This window comes from Lepidothrix coronata, unplaced genomic scaffold (genome assembly GCF_001604755.1).
Source record: "Lepidothrix coronata isolate B3197 unplaced genomic scaffold, Lepidothrix_coronata-1.0 Scaffold151, whole genome shotgun sequence".
Lineage (NCBI taxonomy): Eukaryota > Metazoa > Chordata > Aves > Passeriformes > Pipridae > Lepidothrix > Lepidothrix coronata.
In genome coordinates, this window is record NW_016690331.1 from 1134025 (window position 1) to 1149121 (window position 15097).

The 15097-nt window shown below is 51.1% G+C and overlaps 1 long non-coding RNA gene across 4 annotated transcripts in view; it reads right to left on the minus strand.

Moving 5' to 3' along the window:
• Window positions 1–9070: 9070 nt before the first annotated feature.
• The window catches only part of LOC108504081, a 7408-nt gene continuing 1381 nt past the window's right edge, over window positions 9071–15097 (minus strand). Inside the window, exons 1-4 of one of the 4 annotated variants that reach the window (XR_001876988.1) lie at window positions 12108–12373; window positions 10227–10319; window positions 9654–9733; window positions 9071–9287 (exon numbers count right to left, since the gene is read on the minus strand). This is a non-coding gene — a long non-coding RNA (uncharacterized LOC108504081). Of the gene's footprint in view, window positions 9288–9586; window positions 9734–9958; window positions 10151–10226; window positions 10320–12107; window positions 12374–15097 lie in introns of those variants that run through there. The other 3 variants (XR_001876987.1, XR_001876989.1, XR_001876986.1) reach the window with 3 other exon arrangements.

Here is a 15097-nt window from a genome sequence, read left to right on the forward strand (position 1 = left end):
GCGGAACGGCGGGAGCTGCTCCATCCGCACCCCTCCACCCCCTCGGGGAACACACGGCACCCCCCAAAAGTGTGGCTGTACCTGGGGGGGAGGGGGTACCCCCGAGCAGCCCCCATGGCCCACACAAGGGTTTGTGGGGCAGGATGATAACGTCCACCTCCCCCACACACACACACGGCACCCCCTAAAAAGTGTGGCTGTACCGGGGAGGGAAGCACCCCATTGTCCCATCGTGAGATTCCCCCTGACCGACACAAGGATCTGTGCGTGGTGGGGAGCGCTGCAACCCTCGCGGTGCGAGTGGGGAACGGCGGAAGCTGCTCCATCCACCCACACCCCCCCCCAGGGGACACACGGCATCCCCCAAAAAGTGTGGCTGTACCTGGGTAGGAGCACCACACAGTCCCTGAGCATCCCCCCAGCCCTCACAAGGGTTTATGTGTGGTGGGGAGCACTGCAACACTTGTGGTGTGTGGGGCCAGGCTGGTACCTGTTTCTCTCTCACCCAGGTGACAGATGGCACCCCCACAAATGTAGCTCTACCAAGGGAGGGGTGCATCCCACTGTCCCTGAGCACCCACCTCCCCACAGCCCACATCAGGGCTTGCATTGTGTCTCTCTGTGGTGTGAATGGGGCAGGGTGATACCTGCTCCATTCTCCTCCCGGGGGACACATGGCACCCAAAAACTGTGGCTGTACCTGGGCAGGGGCAGCCCGCTGCCCCTGAGCATCCCCCCCAGCCCGCACAACTGCTTGTGTGTGTCGTGCGGAGTACTGCGACCCTCGTGGTGAGAGCGGGAAACGGCGGGAGCTGCTCCATTCACACACACCACACCCCCCCTCAGGGGACACACACTGCACCCAAAAAGTGTGGCTGTACCTGGGCAGGGGCACCACACTGTCACTGGACACTCCCCCCGGCCCACACAAGGGTTTGTGTGCGGTGGGGAGCACTGCAACCCTTGTGGTGTGTGTGGGGCAGGCTGGTACGTGTTTCCCTCCCACCCAGGTGACACATGCCACCCCCACAAGCGTCACTGTACCCGGGGGGGGGAACACCTCACTGCCCCTGAGCACCTCCCCAGTCATACCAGGGCTCGTGTTTTGCTCCTATATGTGTGTGGGGCAGGGTGGTATCTGTTCCCCCCTCCTTTAGCTGACAGGGCACCCCCACAGCTGTACCCAAGGAAGGGGAGGGAGACACCCCACTTAGTAGCCACCCCTGGTCCACACCTGGGCTCCAGTGTTGCCCCACCGTGGGGTGCGTGGGCAGGGCACAACTGCCCTGTTCCCCCCTCCTTCAGGTGACACATGGCACCCCCAAAAGTGTACCTGTCCTTGGAAGAGGTGCACCCCACTGTCCCTGAGCACCCCTCTGCCTCCATATGTGTATGGGGAAGAGTGGTACCTGTTCCCCCCCTTTCAGTTGACACATGTCACTCCCACAAGTGTAGCTGTACCTGGGTGGTGGAACTCCACTGTCTCAGAGCAGCCCCCTCACCCCGGTCCACACCTGAGCTGCAGTTGTGCTACCCCATGGTGTGCATGGGGCAGGGCCGTACCTGTCATCCCTCCCCCCACCAGGTGACATATGGCACCCCCACAAGTGTACCTGTCCCCGAGGTGAGGGGCACCCCACTGTCCCTGAGCACCCCATTGGCCCCAAGCACCCCACTGGCCCCAAAACAGAGCTCACATTGTGCTCCCCTGCGGTGTGTGTGGGGCAGGGCGATACCTGCTCCATCCCCCACCCCCCCTCAAGGGACACATGGCACCTCCAAAGTGTAGCTGTACCCGAGATGGGGGCACCCCACTGCCTCTGAGCACCCTCCCCAGCCCTCAGATGGGTTTGCATGTGGTGGGGAGCACTGCACACCCCTGAGTCGTGTGTGGGGCAAGGCGGTACCTGTCCCCCCCCTCCTTCAGGTGACACGTAGCACCCCCAGAAGTGTAGCTGTCCCTGGGGGGGACACCCTATTGCACCTGAGCACCCCTCCCATGTGCCACCAACCTCCCCCAGGCCACCCGGGCACGGTGTCCCCTTGTCCCAGAGCCAGGTCCCCAGCACATGCCCCCAGCCCTGGGGCAGGGACGCGCTGGGGGCCGAGGGGACGCACGGGGGGGGGCTGAGGGGGGTGATGTTATTTTTTCAATCAGCTGCAGCGCTTGAGCTCCAAAGGCTTTGTAGCTTTTGGGTTCGGCCGTGTTTTGCTTTCGGCTGATCCACGGTCTTCCCTCGCTGCCCGGGGGCTGTGCCGAGTGGGCAGCGCCCGCTGCCCGACCCTCAGGAAAGCTTTAGGGGAGCAGGCAGGAGGCCAAGTCCTGCTCTTCCCCCGTGTGGTGGGTCTTCCCCGGGAGCCAGGCCAATCCCATGTCAGGCAGAGGAGCTGTGAGGAGCACGGTGCCACAGGGGGACTTCCCACCCCTGGGAGTTAAAGCCCTCCAAAGGGGGAGAATCCAAACACCGGTTACATAAAACAAAATTTAAGACCAATTTTTAAAAAATACATTCCCCACTGCTTCCCTCTTCCTCCCCATCTCCCCTTCACCCCCTCTCACCTCCTGGAGCCGGGATCATCGGCACTGATGTGATGTTGGCGTAATTGGAGTATTCCAGCTGCTATTTTGTACCTGTCTGTTTGTTTGAGAGACAGCCTCAACCTCCTAATGAACGTGCCTGAATATTTATCTGCTGCTGCTGAATGGTGCATTTGTGTTTCAAATGCTTAACTGTTATTTTTGTTTAGCTGCAAATTGCTGTTTTTATTTCCCTGGCAGTACCTGCTTGGAAATTGCTCTAGCACGAGGTTAATGCCAGGCTTTTTTCTATTCCTGATTATTTTTCGTTAATTAATCCAGTGCTGATAAAAGTGTAAGGACTCTGCAGCCCCCTTCTAGCTTGTCGTGGAGCTAAGATGTGAAGATTGTGGAATCAGCCTCAGAAGAAACTGGCTCATGTGGAGGAAGGAGGAATCCCAAGCAGCTGGGATGGTAGAGGAAACACAGGCAGAATCCTCAGAGATGGGAAACCCCAGTGACCAGGAGCAGCTCCATTCTACTGTGCTGTACCTGGAGCTGTACCAGGTAGCAGCTCTTTTCCAAAATCTCTTTTTTTCCCCCCACTCCTAGAAGATTTCCTCAGAGGCAGAGCACAACTGGTCCCCAGGGCAACACCCTACAGCCCTCTATCAGGAGGATGGAGAGGGGCCAGACTGGTGCCTTGAGCCTTTTTCCCTGCATAAAATTCTGACTTGCACACGCTGCTGGCCCCAGCATTGTCTCTCCTTGAAAACAAAACATGCCTGGGACCACTTCCTAGTGCCATCACCAGCTTATATGGGACACCCTCAACACAAGGGACAAAAAAACCTTCTCCCTGCCCATTCCCAACTAACTGTGGTGCATCTACTCTCCCAAAGGGCTTTAAAAAGCATCTGGTCTGGGCTTGCACAAGGATCTGACTGCACAGACAACTCAAACTTTCAAAGTTGTGTTGTTTCTTTTTTAGATAAAAGAACAAAGCAACAAAAGAAGAAAAAAAATGGAAGAAAAAGCAGGGTGGACACATTTCTGGAACAAGGTTAGAGGTGGGTGGGTAGGGAGTGCACAAGGAAGCCCTGACTGCCCCTTTGCAATGGTGCTGCTGAAGACTGAGAGCGTGATTTGGAATCCTCAGACCCAGGGCACACTACTGGATCCTTGTGAGGTTGTGTGGGATGGGGGGAAAATTAGGTAGGATTTTGCACCAAATCACAGTGGTAAATGAGAGACTGTGAGCAAACTGGGCCCCCAGAACTGGGTCACACCTGGGGTTGGCTGGACCCCATCTCCAAGCTGGTTTCAGTGGGAAGGGCTAAATACTTCTGGGAATCATCAAGAGATAAAAAAAAAAAAAGCTGTACATCAATATGGGGCTGCGTGGAAGGACTTTGTACATCCTCTGCCAGCCCAGGACCTCACCACACACATGCAGCCAGCCCGGGACCCATCACTCACACGCGGCCTCTGCTCTGCAGCTCTCCTCAAAAGCACCCCAGGGGGCAAGATGGGATTGTAGGGATCACGTTACTCCATCCTCTTCTGGGGTGGCCTTTGAAAAGCTGTCTCCATTCTCCTTCCCTGGATATGAGGCTGTGCTGTGGGGGTGAAATGGGACATGTCACCCCCACGGTAAAGGGGAGCTCCCAGCACGACAGGGGAGATTTATAAGGGAATTTGTAAGAGATCGTGTAAGGGAATTTGCAGGAAGACACAAAGGAAGAGGGGGTTCAGGCAGCCCCCTGTCTTCAGCTTGCAAATTTCTAGGTGCAGAAATAGAGGTATCAGCACCCCTGAAAGATCTGGGGGTGTGGTGTGGGGTGTGTCAAACAGATACGAGAAGGGAGAGAAGAAACGTGGCTGTTTGTCCTTCCTGTTCCCTCTCTCTGGGTCCCCATGGGCACCAGTGGCAGGAGAGGGAGCAGCGAGGCCACAAAATGGGAGGGAAGAGGGAATCTGCAGTGGATGAGAAGGCATGGAGAGGACTGGAGAGCCCTGTTCCTGCCACGAGGGATTTCTGTTAAGGGAGGGAAAGGAGTTAAAAACCCTCCGCAGGGGTGTAAGGAGGGGGACAGGTGCAAGAAGGGGAGCGGGAAAGATCCACGGACAGGAGTACACGGCTCCTCAGTTCACAAATACATTCACGCTCCACCTCATTTACGTCTCGGTGCATTTTCCTGGCAGATGTTCAAGCACCCGCTGGCAGAAACCCCTCGGAAACCCCCAAACCCGAACCCAATACCCCCGCGTGAAGAGGGATGGTGGGGAGGAAGGAGTGTCGGAGGGGTCTGGGTTGTGTTTTGGTGGGGTTTTCTCTGCCGGGGCTGGCAGGGGACGGTGTCCCGGTGCCACTAGATGGCAGCGGCCCCGCGCCGCCCGCTCCTCGCCCCGCGGCCCCGCTGCATCCCGGCCCCGGCGCGGGGCCTCCCGGCTCCACAGCATCCCCGCTGCGCTTTGGGAGGAGCGGCCTGGGACAGGCTTTCCGTGCCGGGATACCTTGCAAAACCGAGGGGCACCCGAGCCCAAGCTAAAGGTTCTTTCGCAATGCGGGGCGACGGCGGGGACGGTCCTCGGAGGCTCCGACGCCTCCCCGAGACAAAATCTCCCCTTTTCCTTCCCTCTCGCTCCTGCTTCTGGTTTCTTTCCGGTTTTCTTTCCTTTTTTTTTTTTTTCTCTCCCTCTCCAAAGTACCTGCTTTTCCCTAGCTCGTTTCAACCTTCGGCGTCACAAAATCAGGCAGATGCACCCCCCCAAAACACAAGCTGAGCTGCAGCAATGTGCACACACGGTCCGAGCTGATTTCCCAGCACTGGGGGATATTTAGACTGGCAGTAAACTAAGCAGGGCCTGAGGCAGGCTAATAAATAGCTTAACCTGGCTTTCCTCTATAGGACTGTATTTTTTTTAGCCTTCAAAACAGTGTGGCTGCATCCAGCCTGCTCCTAGTGCACAGCCCCCAGCTCCTGGTTTGCCCCAGGGAAAAATGAGGGGACAAATACCTGGCCCTCATCCAGACTCATGGCACAGAGCATGCATATAACCATGGGATGCATTCCCAGCTCCTGTTTTCATCTCTGGGGGTAAAGTTAGCTGCAACAACCATCTCTGCTCCTTTTGGCGTATCCCTCCTCCTTTGAACCATTCCAAGTGTGATGCTGCTCTGCCCCTGGATGCCACCTGCAGGGAAGGGTGTTCTGAGGGTCCATCTGCTCGTGGAGCTTCCACTTGCTTTACTGTCATCACCCCTATTCTGGATACAAAGTATTGGGCTATCTGGATGTTACTGAAACTCACCCCCTCCTGGGACAGGTCTTTTTTTAGACTGAAATAGGAAGCACAAAACCTCACCCTGAGCTTCCTCTAGGGTTTGGTTCTTCCTAGAGGTTTCTCCTTACTGGAAATTTCTTTTCTGCACCTCTGGCCCTGATCCAGCCAAATGCTGAAGCACACGATTAGCTTCAAAACATCCAGGCCCCCACATTCCCACAGCACTTTCTGAGGTGGTTCCCCTCATCCCTTCTCACCTTGGGAATGCTCGTGCCTCTCCATGCTCCTGCTGTGAGATGATGGGTCTCCTCGCTGCTGGCAGCAGGAGGCAGGAGTATCATCTTGCTTTGCTGTGCACCAGCCACAAAACTAACTCTGTACCCATGCAGGGAGTTATCAAATCTATTTTGTGTGCTGTGAGGGCGTGTGAATGCTGTACGGGAAGATCTGGGCTCCCGAGCCACGAGCACCTGCAGCCCTGAGAGCTCATGTCTACAGCTCAGCCCATTCTCATCCTCTCTGCTCTCTCCCCAGGGGATGGTCAGGTAATGCTTAAATTGCCAGTAGTGCCTGTGAATATTTGACACTGACTGAGATGGCCAAGCAAAATCCCTGCTGCTGTCACTGACAGGGATTCAAAAACTTGCCCCCATGTCAATGATGTGCCCCAGCACCCATTTTCCAGGGAGAAGAGCCACCAATTCATTCTGGCACAGGCCACCAAAATAGTCTGATGCATTTGGTCACCCCCTCCCAACAGCTTGGATCCTGATGATGATCTCCCAGGTTTGGTTGTGCAAGAGCTCTGACGGAAATTCATGACGATTTCTCAACCCTTCCACTGCTGTGAATTTAAATTCCTAAAACCCTAATGCACGGAATTGAACTGCATATTGATTAAGGGCCTTTTATGGATGTCTTGCAGAGCATATTAATAATTATTTAAAACTTGTATTCCGGTTTAATGACTCCTGTCACCAGCACTTTGCAGTGATTCAGTCTTGACTTTTAATTGAAATGCTTTAGTTAAGACAAATTGCTTCAGCCAGAGAAGGTGAAGTGCTCCTCCAGGTGTGTGCCATGGGGGGGGGAGGGCTTTCAAACTCAAGGGTCCCAAATTCCCAGGTGGCTGTGAGACTCTGGAGAGAAGTCTCTGTCCTTCGAGTGGGGGTGTGTGTCTTGTCCTGCGAGAAGCCATTTCTTTGGACTTCCCCTCTGAGCACTGCAGAACAAGTGTTTTGCTGCTCTGCCACTCAGGGCAAGGTCATGGGAAAGATTAATAACCTCTCTCAATAGGGCAGCCACATCTCCCATATGCAGACCATGGTGGCACCTCAGTGCTGGTGACACCCATATGTCCCACTTCCAACAGCACCAGTGCATTCATGAGCCAGACCAATCTGAGCCAATTACTGCTGTCCCCAGGCTGAACACCTCGTGCCTCCTTAGTTATGTTTTCTTTTTCCTCTACATGTGATCCCAAGTAGCTTCTTCCCAGCCTTGAAGCTCATTCTGAAAGGGCACCTTGGCTTGGAAACATCCCTGGAGTATTCTGTAGAAGCAAGAGATGGCACCTAAGGGCTGCCAGGATGAAGGTAGTCCAGCTTGGTGGAGACAGGACCTCATTTAATATTTGCTGGCCAGCACAGAAGACAGGGGTCTGTACTGTGTTACAAGATCTTGCATGTTATGCAGCCTTTTTTCAGTGTTATCTTCCTGTTCCATGGCTGGAGGCTTGAAAATGGGATAGGAGGGGGTTTATCTTTGCATCCCCTTTGCCTCCGAGGAGGGACAAGCCCACAATAAGTGCATCTGTGAATCTGCCTCCTCTGAAAGGAAATCAATAATTTTCCATCCACTCTCTGGTGGGACAGGATGTTGAACAGCAATCAGTGCTTTCACCCCCATGCATGGGCCTGGAGCCAGGGGAATTCCAAGACCACAGGGATTTCCAGGTCACACTGCATGAGCCCAGGATAGGAGAGTCCCCCCCTGCATCAGAGGGGACCTCTGACCGTGAGAGCAGAGATTAGTACTGGCCATGACATGTTAGAATTCTGGTTTAAAAAACCCTTACTACATCTGCTAAATGACTGTTTGATTTTTTTATGACTGCCTGTAAAACATGAAGCTGGGATCCAAAGCGCTCCTCTCCACCACGAGTGGCTTTCCTACAAGTCACTGGGCATTTCCCCAGGGACTGAGTTGTCTTTCCAGGCCATCACATGTGCAGTACAGCTGTGCTTCTCATATATGAGGGAGTTGGAACTGGATGTTCTTTATGGTCCCTTCCAGCCCAAACCATCCTGTGACTCTGTGATTTACATCCTGAGAGGAGTCACAACCACCAGGGCAATTCAGGTGATGAATAACCATCACCCCATGGAAGGATATAAAGAGAAAATATTTTGCCAGATGCTGCATTTTTTCCTTAAATTTTCACTTTGTTCCTTCTGTGTTTTTAGCTTCTGATGCCTTCCATGTCCCACCCGTCAAGAAGAAAGCCTGTCAACCAAAAATCAGTTCCTTTACAACAGCTGGATGAGTGCCCACCTTCACTGTCTTGCTTCCCCCAGGGGCTCTCCTGAGGTGATACAAACCCATTGCTCCCTAGATGGACCCAACCTAATTCAGCAAAGAAACTCTGCAAAACAAATGTTTGCCCCTGTGATGTCAAGGAGTTAAAAATCATGAGCTAAACCTCCAAATTCCAAGCTGAGGCATCCTCCAGATCCAATGGCCACATATTGGCCTAATTTTCTCAGATTTATAACCAACAGTAAGAGCTGTTGGGGAGGCAAGAGTGCATTCACCTATGCCTTGACTACTTAAGGAGTGTTTGTGATGCTGAAATTTGGGTCTATGAATAGGGTCTTGCCAAAGATCACCCAGACTTCCCAAATTGTGGTACTTTGTGCACATGGATAGACCTAAATGTAGCCCTTGTGAAAGAGTGCCCACAGATGACAATGGCATTACTGTGGGACTTCCAGAGGGCAGTAATTTATTATTAAAATGGTGGTTATTTGTCATAAAATGAGCATTCATATGGAAAAGCCCAGGGAATTGCCCTAGCTGTGCCCTGGTGTGGCTGTGTGCTTAGGGACACCCTCCCCTCGCTGTGGGACCACAGCACTGCACATCATCTTCCAGAGTGACTTCAAAATTCAGTGACTTCAGTTTGCTTTTGCCTGGAGTCAAGAGTTCAAGAGTTTTGTTGTTCAAGGAGAAAGCAAGATTCTGTCCTCCTCCCACCCACCCTCCTTTTTTTTTTTTATGTAATGTTGGAGTTCCTTTTCTTCACACAAAATGAGTGAGGATGCTGCTGGTAACCTCTGCAGAGAAGGTACGTGTTATGTCCTGCCAGTCTGTGCCCTCATGCCTCTCCCATTGCAGAAACACACGCCCACAGGCCAGGATGCTGCTTTCCTTATCCCTCAGGTGCTCAGCAGCAGAAGGTGTTAGGTGGGATGGAAAAGACCTGCAGGTGAAGGAAGAGCTGGAGGATCCCATGGCTGAAGCTTAAAAACACCCACACAACAACATGTGATTCTTTCATCCTAGTGATTCTGAGGGTTGTTTTTTTTTCAAAGTCTGGTGAGTTTCCTGAGTGGAGATAGAGCTGCACTGCTGTAATATCAGGCTTCTTCAAAACTGAGCCCTACACACAGACCCACGTTTGCTGAAGGGTCTCACCTTCCCAATGACCCACGTGAAAGTACTCAACCCAGACACTCCTCACTACTCAGGGCAACTCAGAAGCAAGAAGAAAAGTGTCATAGCTTGAACTCATCTTTAGTTATCTGAGGTTTTTTCCCACTAAATCAAACAGAATGAAATGTCCTACCAGCATGGGCCATAATTCATGACCGTGTTGATTTCTCTCCCAGGCTGCAGTGACATCAGTAAATAACAAAAGACTGGATCCTGTCAAAGAAATCAAGGAGGAGATATCAGAGGTACTGGGCAAATGCTCTCTAAGGGATATGAAAACCACAGCAGCCTGTGAAAAACACATGACATTTAACTCATAAAAAATGTGAGTTTAATGCAGATTTGTGTTTCTATATTGTAGCATCTGGAATTTCCAACGAATGTGACCACATCCTCCTTGAATTCATCAAGTCTTTAAAAGAGAACCACAAAGGAAGCATAGAAATTATTTATTTAGGGAGAAAGAAAAGCTTTTGTTTTCTGTTATTTTACCATTCTAATACAATCCTGCTTCTTCTGGGACCTGTGTTATGGAAGCAGACCATCCTTGTCCCAAAGGACATACCCCAGTCTTCCATCTTTAAGACACATCCCACTCTCCTGCCTTTGAGACAAGGTAATAATATTTTCCTAACACAATAATATTATGTTATTATACTTCTAGAGCATCTAAATAATGTGCCAGAATAAGGAAACCAAGTCTCACCTGCTTTTTTCTCTTCAAGCTAGTGACAGACCATGTCAGGGCATCCTTGATTTTCCATCTCTCAGCCTCCAGCAGCACCTGTCAGCAGCCCATCTGTTGGAGAGAAAACCCATTTGGCTCTGCTCTGTAGTTATTTAAGGACAGGGACAACAAATGCTTACATCATTCAGGAGCCTGGGACCCGTGGGAAGCCATCAGGTTTTGATTGTTAACACACACCAAACTTGAGCGTTGCCTGATGGGACAAAGCTGGTGGGATATAAATGTGTTCCCATAATCCCATGGCCATGGTTTCTTTGACAAATCCAGAGCACACATTGCAGTATCCATGGTGACTGGCTGCCTGTCCATCCCACCAGCCAGCACAGCCCCATTCCCAGGCACACCAGGACACGGGAGTGCTCGTGCCTGGTGGAGAGGTTTGTGGAAGGCACCTGCTTTGAGGATATGCTGATGCTCCTGGGTCACTACCTTAGCAAAAGCCTCGCTAAAAACAGTGAGGCAGGATGTCACTGCATTGCCAGGGCATAACACAGCACCATTTCCACAGCTCCACTTTCCAGATGCCACCTCCAGCAGTGCCATGTAGGAACAGTGACCCCCAGAAGTGGCCTTTCCCCTCAAGGCAGGGTGGTGCAGATGAACACCAAGCCTTTGTGCTGGGGCTGGCTGTCAGGAACAGCAGATGGTGCAAGAGGAAGCATGGCCAGCAGGATCAGCCAGCTTTTTTTCTAGAGGATGATGAATCAAAGCCAGCAAGCTCCTGGCTCCTGTCCTGTGTGGTGTCCAGTCCAGGAGAAGAGAGAGAACTGGTGGTGGATGGGTTGAGCCATGAATGTGGGAAGATCTCTGAAGGAGTGAGAGTGTTGAGAGCAGGAAAGTGAAGCTCAAAGGGTTGTGCTGAACTCGCTCTAGACTGGGTGGGGCAGAAGACCAAAACATGACTCAGCTACTGAGCACTGACACGAGGCTGGTCTTGGCCATTTGGAGTTGGCTGCCACTGCCTCTCCTCATCCCCAGTCAGTTCAGTACAGGCTGGACAGGATACACCTGGCAAAAGGCCTGCTGAAGTGGATGAAATCACCGTGTTATTGCAGCCTGAAACTTCCTACACCCCTTTCTGGAGTGGTAGCACCACTGATCATTTCCCAGGTGTGCCTTCTCCTCTCCCAGGTATCTACTCTCCTGGGAAGTGTAGGACAGCTGAAGGGGGTGCTTGGTTAGTGTAAATGAACACAAATCATTATATTGATTGTTGCTGCTGTACTGGAATCACTTCTGTTCTTCCCTGAAGGATATAAGAGCAGGATGGGCCGGAGCAATGAACCACAGCTGAGGAGAACCAAAACCACCAAGGGCTTCTGTGGCTCTCTCCCTGCTCCATGGGAACCAGGAAGGATGAATCATGAGGCATGACAATCCTCTTGGTCATGGGACTGTGAGATACCAGATGGCCCTGAATAAAGTGGTGTTCCAGGGAATCCCTGGCTATCCTCTGGAACAATACATCTAGCCTAACATCAGGCTCCAGAGACCTCTCTGTGGCAGGGACAGGACATCCCACTGGTGCCAGCATGACACCCAGTGCCCTTGGCCTTCACACAGATCATGGCTTTATATTCCCCCAAGTCTCTAGGTCTACCCTGGAGGACATGGGTAGAGGTGGAGCAGCAGCCTCTTGTTTCTAGTCTCACCAGAGACCAGTGGAGAGGTGGCCAAGAGGGACAGACAGCTGAACCCATGCAAGCCAGATAGCTCTGCCTGCTCCCAATGGGAACTTGGAGAACATCAAGGAACAAGATCTCCATGTGAGTTCTTTCCTGTTTCTCCACTGTCCTATTTTTCCACAGGGGCTGACCTGGGCCCCTCACTCAGACTTACCAACTCTACCTCATTTTTCTTTGTGTAGGTGAGTTGAGTCGCTCAGGAGTCCAAGTGTGTGGGATGCTCTTCCAGGGAGTTTCATAGGAAGGGAGCAGCAGTCCTGCCCTGAATATGAGAAGAGAACTTTATCATGGCTGGTGGTTACAAGGAGTGAGGAAATATGGCAGTAGGTCAGGAAAGGTCAGGTGAGTATCCAGCAGAAAAGGGCAAACCCCACCCAGTTTGCATGGAACGACAGAGTTATCTAGAGATTTGGAGTACAGGGAGCAGAAAGATGGGTGGAGGGCTTGGGGGAGATGAGCCTGGATGAGCTGCAGGGTGCCCCAGTAGGGAGCTGAGAAGAGCAGCTGAGAGATCTTATGGTAGAAAATCTTTCAAACAATGCAAAATCTTTAGAAACAATAAAACAGTCACTTTATTTCAGGTTAAATTTCTGGTTCTTGCAGCCCTGGCATTTAGATCTGGCCCTAAAACTCAAATTACTGCTCTGTTTGATGATGATGTTTTTCAGTGTCTTGAAAATCTCACATATATTCTCCAGTGTAATTGGTCTAAAACAAGTTTTCCTTGTTTTTTCAGTGTCAGTCAGAGCTCTTAGGTTTTGTAGCCTGCTTGTTTACACTGCTTCAAGCAAATCAGAGTCAGGCCCCTGGATGTTGTGGTGCCTTTCACCACATTCTTCCTTCTGCCTTTTTTTCCGTCTTTTCCACTCCATCCCTGACAGGGGAAGCACTGTTCTTTCCGTGCTCCTTGGTTCTGTTTGAGGCAGTCATAGAAAAAGTGACAATTAGGAAATAAAGGACCTACAGTATCTGCTTTGGCAGGCACAGCACATCCCACTGCTGTGCTGCTCCGAGTCAAACCAGCAGCTGCCTGCCTGGGTCAGATGGAGATATTGCTGCCTTATATTCTGGGATCTGCCTGAGATATCCTGGGGCACTGCCACGCTGCAGAGGGAGAGATAACCCAACGTTCAAGTCAAGCAATACACATTTGTAGCAGTCCTGCGAAAAGCAGGACTTGATGCTCTTTATTATTATTTTTCACTGGGAGGGTGGTGAAACCCCAGCACAGGTCGCCCAGGGAAGCTGTGGATGCCCCATCCCTGGAAGTGCTCAAGGACATGTTGGATGGGGCTTGGAGCAAACTGGTCTAGTGGAAGGTGTCCCCGCCCATGGCAGAGAGATTGGAACTGGATGATCTTTAAGGTCCCTTCCAACCCAAACCATTCTGTGATCCCTATGGGTCCCTTCCAACTTTAGATATTCTATGATTTCAGGATGCTCAATTCCAGTTCAGAAGATAATGGTGATTAGAAACAAATGACAAGGTTAGAAACTTATTATTTGGGAGATCAAGTAACTACCTGGGGCAGGGTAACACACATAAACTTCAGCCTTCCCAGACTATTGTGCTCCACCAAAATGATTAAAGGTTGCTAAGCAATGTCAGTGTATTCCCCCCAGACTGAAGGAACGTAACAGAAGCAAATGAGTTCACTGCAGTTGAACTGAACTTATATCAAGTCTAAATATATATAATTATTGCTAATGATGAATTCTGATCCTTAAAGCATTCCAGGCAGATGAAAGATCTAATGAAAGCCAAGATCCTTATTTCATGTCATTCACAGTGCAGAAGCCTTCTGGATCAGCCAAGGTGGAAGCAACCCCTTCTCTGAGTCTTGTCTAGCCCTGATTTGGTGTCCAGGGCTGTTGCTAAATGCTGCCTGAAGCCCCCTTTTCCTTCCTTTCCAAATCCAGGGAAAATAAAACTAAATCTCCACACTAAATGATAAAACAGAAAATCTTATCAAAGCACAATTTTATGAAAGGCAAGGCAGATGAAGAGAGAGGGAAGAAAGAGAATAAAATCCTCAACCATTAAACAAGTCTCATTTTCCCAAGGATCCCACACCATCACTTCTCCCTCCTTATTTTTATGAGGCAGCAACCAGCCCCTTCCTGTCAACACATCACCTTTGCCTTTTGTGGGACCCTCCATCCCCTTGCCCAGGGGAGGGTACTGGGTCTGAGGGTTCCCCTGGAGCTCTCTGATAGTCCCTTCTGTCCCTGCTGGTCACCTCTCTCATCTCCACAAGACGCTCTCTGGTGCCTCCATAGCACCACAAGTCTAGAGAGGACCCAAAATCAGCATTTGCCATGAAAGGGAGAATTTCCCAAACAGATTTTTGGGACTATGGTAGAGTGCCCAAAGAAGTCTGGAACTGCACACAGAGGTGACATAACACACAAGAAGAGCAGAAGTCGGAGAATAAGAGATGAGGAGCTGAAATTGTCCCCTGTCACATCTCACAGGGACACAAAAGGGAGACTGAGGTGCACAGCAGAAAATGGTAGCACAGGAACCAGCAGCATTTGCTGGAGGTTCACCTGCCTCCTTCAGGGGAGGAGCAGCCAGCACTGGAGACACTGAATAACACGGGGCTTGTGCAGCCAGCTCTGTGCAGGTCATCCCTCCAGATTTCCTAGTATTTGTTCTCCTGCTCTGGGAAGAGTTGAGAGCTGCAAGAGGCCCAGCTCACAGGGATGTTTGGAGAAAGGAAAGTCCATTGTGTGAAAGACTTTGGTATTTCAGGGTTTGTTTTCCTTCTGACACAGAACAAAACACCACCATGTCAAAACCCTCCGTAAGGCAAAACAGAACAAAACAAAAAAAACCAAACACCCAAAACCAACCAACCAAACAAAAAAAAAAAAAACCAACAAACAGTGGTGTTCAGTTTGCACATGGTCTGTGGAAGCATTTTCCCTTCACTTTTGGGCTTTTCAATCTCAGGTCTCAAGATACCTACTGTTGTAGCTAATTCAGGAAAAGAAAAAAAAGAAAAAAGAAAAAGAAGCAAAATCCACACTAGAGCAGAAAGGGGGAGCCTTTCCCTGTGCCAGGATCTGACCCTGCTGCAGTGGGTTTTCTCTGCAGTGGCACCGGGATCAAAGCGGCTCCCCTCCTCCTACCCTAGATGG